General features: G+C 46.4%; 1 pseudogene; it reads left to right on the forward strand.

The window, feature by feature from the left end:
• The first annotated feature begins 954 nt into the window (after positions 1-954).
• Positions 955-5,428, forward strand: LOC148540446 (uncharacterized; annotated as a pseudogene).
• Positions 5,429-9,420: the final 3,992 nt, after the last annotated feature.

Genomic DNA, 9,420 nt, shown 5'->3' on the forward strand with positions numbered 1-9,420 from the left:
GGAAGAAAAAAAGACCAATTTATGTGATTTTAGCTTTTTTTGTCAATTTTTGTGAAAAAATCCAAATCCAAATCCAAAGCCAGTCACTGTAGTTTGGCAAATCCAAATCCAAATCCAAAGCCGGACGACGAATTAGAACCAAATCCAAATCCGGCAAAAATGGTCCGGCGCACATCCCTAGTTTAAACGGTCCAACATGCCTGCGTTTTTCAAACTTTCTTGCGCGATTGGCACACATTTTAAATGGAATATATCACAAGCATCCCCCACAACTCAACAAAAATCCTTTCTCAAAGTCTTGGCAAAGCCGGCAGATTTGAGCAGTGTGGCAGGGGCACTATGTGATAGGAGGTGCAATGTACAACGCGCAGATGTAATCAGGCTGACCAGTTCTAAAGGGTACCCAAACTGTTTAGTATACAGCTACACATTCCCTGGACTGCTTAATAATGATCTGTCAGGCCGCACTGCATATGTGCTACAGAAGTTTTGTGGCGGCATGGATGGATTTACAGCCCTAGTTCAGGAAAGAACTTTTAAATCCTTTACTTTCCCTCAGTATCACATGCTGTATATGTAAAGGGCATGTGGGGAGGTTTGAGGTGCATGATGGCCATTTACAACTTTTTTTCCCTCCCAGTTTAACAGTCCCCTCCACAGCGGCTGTTGATGCGGCATGAACATGAACAGTCTTTTGAAGACTTGCGACACAGCAGAGGTTTTGTTCTTCGGGAGGCTTGCCACCTAGCAACAGCATGTGGGTTAGGCAGCAAGCCTCCCAAAAAATGCTGAGGTAGAGGAAAGTGAAAAAATTTTCACTTCCTCTGCCTGTGCATAATGCGGCGTGCGCGCGCGCCCGTGGGCCACGTGCACGCTCATGTCACGTGCACGCCCGCGGTCATGTGAGCGCGCACCTGAGCCGCAAATTTAGATTTTTTTTCTGTCAGCGCTGACATGGAGGACACACTATCTGTTTCTGTGACCGACTCACTACAAACGTCCTCCATGGCTAGCAGTTATAAGGGGAAAAGAGCCCTCAAAAGGGCAAGCGCTTCCCCCTCTACTTCATCCTCTTCAGAGGATATTAATATTAAAAAGAAAAAAACTTTTCCTGTCAGAAGTTTTGACACTTCTGATTCTTCTGACTCTGAGGAAGAAAAATCTCCTCAGCACTGTGACAAGTCACCTCCCTGTTCAGGGAACTCACCAATCCATAAGAAAACAGGTAAAAATAAAAATAAGTTTAGCCCCAGGGAGACCTGTTCAGGTGTCATTCCCCCATTCCTTGGAATTGTCCCTAGCAGACAACGGCATAGTGCTCGGAGCAAGCACATCACCTTAGCTGGCAAGATACCTCTGCCCGTAGCCAGCAGCACATAGGTTCCCGCTCTCAGCATGTGGGGTCACCTGACAGACAGTCGCACTCTTCCCATAGGGACCGTGGCCACTTTTCCTCGGTAGACTAGGAATCAGAGGAAATTACCAGAACCTCCACCTCATCCAAACGTGGTGAATATAGCGAGATTCAGATGGCCAGGGTTGCTTTAGTGGGAAAAACACCGCCCACTAAATTATATTCCACACACTGGTCCTTAAAAAGTAACTCCGAGGTCCAAAAATTTGCCCAGTTGGCATTTAGAGCGGCATTGGTCAAAGAAGATGAGTTGGTGTTACGATCCTACACGGGTCAACCAGACGTACCGTCAATGTTCGCTCCCAATATTGACCCTGCCCAAGCCTCCATAGTGGGAGAGAAGAGGCACAATGATTCCACAGACCGTACCATGAGAAAAATTCAATATAAGATAGCCGACGCAGCTGGCCCACTGCTGTTTGTATTAGATAAAGCAGAGAGAGAAGGGGAATCCAGCGTCTCTCTGGAATCTCTTGTGGCATCCAAGCTTGCTCTCCTTAAGGCCATTAGCAGAGCAACACTCATATTAATAGGCCAGACATTTAACTACATCACCAACACTCGCAGGTCCAGATAGCTTACTGGCGCAGGACTCGCAGACCTAGCGCCTAAATCATTAGAATTCCCTAACCTTACTGACGCAGACCTCTTCGGCCCTCAGTTTATAGAGGTTAAAATAAGACATAAGGCAAGGAAGTCCTTCTCAGACCTCAAAAAAGTAAATGAGCCCTTCAAGAGGCCCTTTCTTCAAGGGGGTCAGACTTCGCGAGCCAGAGGTTCGACCCAAGACTTCCAAGGCACAAGAAGAGCCCAGAGAGGAGGCTTTGTGCACCGATCCAACGATGCCCCAAGAGGATCGTACTCTAACACTTGGAACAAAGCCAAGAGAGGCCGTAACTACGGTAAGTTCACCCACTTTCCCTTCTCGAGACTTTTCTCAAACAATCATATCTAGAGTGGCAGAAGATTACCACAGACAAGTGGTTGCTGAAAACAATCCATTCAGGGTAAAACCTCCCTCTAATTCGTTTTCCACACCAAGCGGGTCATATTCCTTGTCCAAGGAATTGCAGCCCTCAGTTAGACGAGGTACTGACTACAGCTCTCCCACAGGGAAAAATAGAATTGGCAGACCAGACGGCAAAAGGCTGGATAAGCCACTTATTTCCCATAATAAAGCAAGACGGCTCTATAAGATCAGTATTAAATGTCAAAGCTTTAAATCAATATTTGAAACCAAAACACTTTCGCATGGAAGGTATTCCAGACATTCCTTACATCCTCACAAAAGACTGCTTATGCGTAAAGATAGACCTGAAAGAAGCTTTCCATTCCATATCAGTTCATCCGAATCACAGGCGTCTCCTCAGATTTTTTGGGAGAGACACCTTATTCCAATGGACAGTTATGGTGTTTGGCTTCTCTTCCGCTCCTTACACTTTTACAAGGCTCATGAAAGCCTTAGTGTCCCACTTGCATCAGCAAACCATTCAATGTATCATTTACCTAGACGACATACTACTGGTACACTCAGACCACGACACCCTACTAAGACACAAAGACTTGACCCTTTCCCTACTAACAGACCTGGGATTCATAATAAACACTCAAAAGTCAGTGTAAACTCCGACCCGGAACATAACATTCCTCGGTTTCGATCTAGATACCCATTCTTTTTCCTTGTAGTCCCTCTAGAAAAATGGCTAGATACGAAAGAGTACATACAAAGTATTTCCCAGAAGCGCAGATTATCCCTCCGCTCCTTAGCAAGGATTATTGGAAAAATGATTGCTATGTCCCCTGGTTTCAGACATGTGCCCTTGTCATGCAGAGAGCTACAAATGCTCCTAAGATCTCTACTTCACGCCCACTATTCCTGGATGGACACCATTTTCCTCTCCAGAAGAGTAAAAACAGAACTGTTGAAGTGGAACAGTCTCCCTGTACCTCCTCCTCATCCACTCTTAGACACAACACCCCATATGATGATCACAAAAGATGCATCACTAAAAGGTTGGGGAGGTTTCTCTCAAGAGAAAGCAGTCAGGGGCACCTGGTCTCCCCAAGAATCCAGTCTCTTCATAAACGTACTAGAATTATGCGCAGCAAAATTTGCTCTAAAAGCCCTAGTTCCCGAGCACACAAGAAGGGTCTGCATCCAGCTATGCCTGGACAATACGACCGTGGTGTCATACATAAACAGAATGGGGGGTACCAAATCACTATCCCTATGCAAAGAAGCATTAGAGATCTGGGATTGGGCAGTCCAAAGGGACATCATTTTACTGGCAACCTACATTCCAGGAGAGCTCAACAAACTTGCAGACTCAGTATCCCGAGAAAGAATCTCCCTGGGATCCGCAGCATTGACAAACCAGGTCTTCCTAAAAATAATCCAAACATTCGGAAACCTAGAAATAGACCTCTTCGCCAGCCCCACAAATGCCCAAGTTCCATGTTTCGTATCCAGAATATGGACAAAAGGGGTATGAAGAATGGATGCGATGTCCTTCCCTTGGACAGACCTGTCTCACCCCTATGCCTTCCCACCCCCTGCCCTCCTTTTGAAAGTCCTACAGAAAATCAGAGAGGAGCGAGTACCCAGTATTGTGGTAGTATATCCAGTATGGCCATCCAGGGTATGGTTCTCCCTGATAAGCCAATTACGCATAGGACCCAAGATTCCCCTGGGGTTATCCAAGGACTGATTCCAGGGAACCCCAGACATTCTGCAACCACTTCCCCAGTGCATGTGGATGGCAATATTACTAGGTTGCTAACAGATCCTGCCCTAGCATCCCCCATAAGAGCCCTAATCAATGCATCCTTAAGACCCCAAACTAGAGCCAGGTATGCAGCAATAATTAACGAATTTGACTTCTGGCGGTCCCAAGGGTCTTTTTCTGACCAATCCTCTCTACTACATTTAGCCTTAGACTTCTTAGCCTCTAAATACCAATTAGGCCTAGCATCGGCCACCATAAAGTCATATGGTTCTGCCTTAGCCATCATGATCCCAAGCCTAACAGATAATAAACTTTACCTATGTCTGTTAAGGGGTATCTGTCTCTCCAGGCCCATACAACCTAAGTACTCTGGGATATCGAATACCTGGGATATCAAACCGTTCCTCTCTGCCCTAGCCTCTTGGGAGACAGAGAACAACATTACCCTGTTATCCCACAAGTTGGCATCCTTGCTAGCTTTAGCAATAGCAGCCAGAGGGGTCGAATTAACCCTTATACATACTTCAGACCCATGGTTATCACGGACTCCTACAGGGTACCATATCATTCTTAAAGGTCATACAAAAACATCTTCATTCAATAGCCCAATAGTCGAATTCGATTTGATACATGACACTTCAGAACCTAACCTGTGCGTGGTTTCATGCTTATCATCTTACTTGGCCCTCACAGCACCAATAAGGGATAATATCACACAGCTATTCATCACTTGCAGGAAACCATTTCGCCCAGCAAGATCCTCTACTATTAGAGGATGGATTGTAACATCCATGAGGGAAGCTGGGATAGACACTGACCACTTCAAAAGTCATTACTTAAGGGGAGCTGCCGCAACAAGAGCAGCAGAAAAAGGAATGCCCCTACACTCAATCATAATAGCAGCAAGGTGGGCCTCGGCCCGTACTTTGCAAAGCACTATTGGAGACCAATTGATCTACAAAAGATCGAGTTTCTCAGAGCAACCACCAGGTATGTTGTAGTCTACCCACATGCTGTTGCTAAGTGGCAAGCCTCCCGAAGAACAAAACAATAGTTTACAGGAATCTATGACCTGCAAACTGGATTTGTTCTAGGGAATAGGATTGCCACCTAGTAACAGCTCCCACCCTACCCTCCCAATTTTTTTTTTCTTACTCTCCTTTGCTAGGTCTGTTATTTCCTCTGGAGACTCTCACTTGACGTCGATTAACCTTACCTTTCTCGTCCTTAAGGCGCAGCAAGGGACCCAAAGAAGCCTCAAGCAACAACCAATAAAGAACAGAAGTAACCCGGGACTCCGGACAAGATTTCCTGCCTAAGTTTGGAACAGCTGTTCCCCGTCTAGTCCAGAATCCACTGTTCAAACCATTTTTCCTCCTAGGAAATCATCAGTTACAGTTCAATAAAAATCGTTCTTGTTGTGAAGCATTTACGGTTTCATCCTTTTTATTTTCCCTTTCAAACTAAGGTCAAAACGTTAAACAAAGGCATAAGGTACCAGGTATACAGGTTTACCTTCTCCCACACCATTACAATCTGGGTACTCAATTGTCACCAGCGAGCTTCCAAAAAAAATTTAATTCGAGGCTCAAGCGGGCGTGCACGTGACATGAGCGAGCACGTGACCCACGGGTGCGCGCGCCGCATTATTTACAGGCAGCGGAAGTGAAAATTCTTTCACTTTACCTCAGTGTTTTTCAGGAAGCTTGCTGCCTAACCCACATGCTGTTGCTAGGTGGCAATCCTATTCCCTAGAACAAATCCAGTTTGCAGGTCATAGATTCCTGCAAACTAGTGTTAGAGCTGTGTTGATGATTTCTGTGAACATATTGTTAGGTGGGGATGTTTGCGCACATGGGCATGTTGAGGGGTATTGAAGGCAATTAGGGACATTTACCATTTCTTACTCTCTTTAAGAACAAATGTTTTTTGATAGGGTTGTGTGAGTGGGGTGGAGGTTCAAATTGAGTCTATACCCCAGGTGAAAGAACACTTTGCTTCTCCCCTGCATCCCCCCATTCCTTATCCTGTAGAGGCCCCATATCACTCTTTCGAAATGTAAGCCTACACAAAATAGACTAGATTCAGAGTCCCCCTACCCTTGTATGTTGAATATGTTCATCTTTTAATCATATATCTAATACAAAAAGTTATATTTTCATTGATTCATTCTCAACTGTGCCCCCAATATAGTTTATTTTCCTGTTTCTTTTCCTTCTGCCCTCTTGGAAGAAATCCACTAGTAAATATGGAACTTAACTCTAGGGAGCACCCCATCACCAATTGTCAGACTAAAATTATTTTTCTATCCTACTTGAAGATAAAAGTCCTGTGCAGAATCAAACACCCCATTTTTGTACACTAGTTTTCACATTATAACAGCATGGCCGCTTGCATGGCCGCATCATCCTGGCCGCTTGTAATAGCTGTGGGTGGTCACCCACAGCTATGCGAGCGGCCAGGAGGCCGCAACTAAAATAACCAGCGCCCGCCCTGATTCAGAGCGAGCACTCGCTTTTTGCGAGCACCTCTGAATCAGGCCCTTGGTCCAGATGAAACATAGCTTATGGAAAACCCAGAGGGATAAATTTGAGAAATACTCTCCCCATCAGTTACTGGGAAACATATACCAAACCTGAATCCTAATTTTAAAATATCTCAATTCTGGATGAACGTTCAGTCCAACATACAACTATTGGTAAACTAAATTCCTAAGAATGTAAAGTGGGACACCTATTGAAAAGGCAAATTTGAAGAGGGAGTTGAAGGGACCCCTCAGAGAGTGGATGTAGGATTTATCCTGGTTAATAGAAAGTCCTGAAAAGGGGCCAAATTGTTAGACCACCTGGAGCATGTTAGCCAGAGGGTATCAGAATCAGACAGAAAGAGAATAAAGAGTGACAGTGTCTACTCTCTGACAGAAGCGTAGACCTCTGATGCCCAAATGCATTCTTAACTGACAAGCCAGAGGTTTGTTTGCAATTGTAAACAGTGCTTGAGACAGAGAGCACTCTGTTTGTGTCAGTGTATACGGTAGATGAAAGGGACTGTCTATTCGAAAGCAGCCCATTTGATTGGAGCACAGAAATTTAAACAAACTTAGGTATATAGGGTCCGCCCCAAGCAATTTTATCATGGCCTAGAAGATGGGACAATATACAGATTCAAATAATTGTGGAGCATTTAAAGAGACCACTACCACAGTGGCCACTTCCTCATGAGACACCTAGAAGTGAGTGTACAGTGTCCTAAGGCTTAAAAATGTCAGTCACTGGCAGTCTGCTACCAGATGCGCAGAACGGGTTTTGTGCCTGCGCAGATTCCCGGACATCAGGAATCTGCGTTCAGCAGTGCACTAGCGTGCACTGCTGAATTAGGCTCAAAGACTGTCCCTCTAATAGTGGAAACATTTACTTTCCACTCAATACTTGGAGAGGGAGCTTATGGCAAAGTTATGCTGACAACTGATGCTATTCGTAGGGAATAAGTAGCAGTTAAAATCTTAAGGAAAAGAGCACTAATTGAATATGCCGACAGTTTGGTAGAGTGTCAGGTCCTTGAATTGGCACATGAGAGCATTTTGCTGATCTATGGTTATGCAGCCTTCCACACAGAGGGCCTCATTCAGAGGCGGTCGGATGATGCAAGCGGTGGCTCAGAAACTGGGCGGCCGCTTGCATTTTGACCGGCCGCCTCTGTTTCGGTCGTTAGGCTGTGGGTTAACACCCACAGCTCTAATGACCGCTAGGGTGATGGTCGCGATCGTCATTGACCATCACCCTAGGGTAGGGTCTCACTTGTCGTAAGCCCTGGAGAGCTTCTGGCTCTGTCAGAGCCGGAAGCTCTCCACTGACATCACTAGTGATGTCAGTGGGGCCTCCCCGAAATGGCAGGCGTTCCCATGGGAACGCCTCCGTTTGGGCTGCCACCCCCCCGGCCCGCCTTCCAGACGGGGCGAGCTGTCAATCAACATCGACAGCTCGCCCCCTTTGGAAAGAGACCTGCTACGGCCGGCATTGTCGGTCGTAGCGGGTCTCACGCATGCGCACGAAGGAGCCGGCTCCCTCCTGCGCATGCGCACTAGACAAACATCGAGGCGGCCGTGCGGTCGTAGGCCGTACGACCGCCTCTGAATAAAGCCCAGAGAGCTATCTATACTGTGTAATGGAACTGGCTGGAGATCTGTTCAATTTCATGAATGAGACATCAGAATGGACCTCACCACAATAACATTTATAGCTGCTGAACTGGTTTGTGGATTGCAGTTTATGCACTCAAGAGGAATAATTCATCGGGACATAAAATTGGAAAACATTTTGCTGACCACTGTAGGTCATGTCAAGATCACTGACTTTGGTTTGGCCCTATTGAATGCGTATGGAGGGGTGTAGTACGTATCGTATGTAGTACATGTCGGGATTTGAACCGCCGAACAAATCCCGACAGCGGCAGCCCGGCAAGGGTGAAAATCCCGATCGTCCCTAAGGTAAGTATCGCTAATTCCCCCCTAACCCTTCCTTAGAGGTGCCTAACCCTAACCTCCCCCCCAAATGCCTAACCCTAATCCCCCCTCTAAGTACCTAAACCTAACCCCCCCTTCCCTGCCACCTAAACCTAAGTCCCCCGAGGGGGTGCCTAACCCTAACCTTTCCCCAGGGGTGCCTAACCATAACCCCCCCTTCACCTAGCCTAACCCTAACCTCCCGGGGGGGTGCCTAATCCTAAATCCCCCCCCGGGAGCCCTAAACCTAACCCTCCCCCCTGCAGCTGTCCGCACCCGGCATCCCTTCGATCAGGATGCCGGGTGTCAGTCTTCCGGCATCAGGTTAATGACAGGCGTCTACATTTAGACGCTTGTCATTAGTTCCACGCCGGGATTAGAAAGTCTGGAAGCCGGCGGACGGTATTTAGACGGTCGGCTTCCAAATTACATCCCGTATGGAGAAATCGATGCCACACACTTGGTGGTACACCTGGCTATAATGCTCCAGAAATTATAAACTGCCAGCCATACAGTGCAGGTGTAGACTGGTTTGCATTTGGTGTTATTTTATATTTACTCACCATAGGATCGTACCCTTTCCCTGGAGAGTCAGCATCAGAGGTACAGTAGATACAATGAGCTTTACACAAGAACAAGCATTCCCAGGCCTTACTGATCCTGTAACAGAGGACATTTTATCAAATCTTCTGTGCAAAGAACAGTCCTTCTGGCTCGGGATAAATGATAATGTGAGAGAGCACCTCTTTTTCTCTTTAATTAACTGGGAAGAGACAGAG

The sequence above is a fragment of the Taudactylus pleione genome, unplaced genomic scaffold (genome assembly GCF_031769625.1).
Source record: "Taudactylus pleione unplaced genomic scaffold, aTauple2 ptg000019l, whole genome shotgun sequence".
Classification (NCBI taxonomy): Eukaryota; Metazoa; Chordata; class Amphibia; order Anura; family Myobatrachidae; genus Taudactylus; species Taudactylus pleione.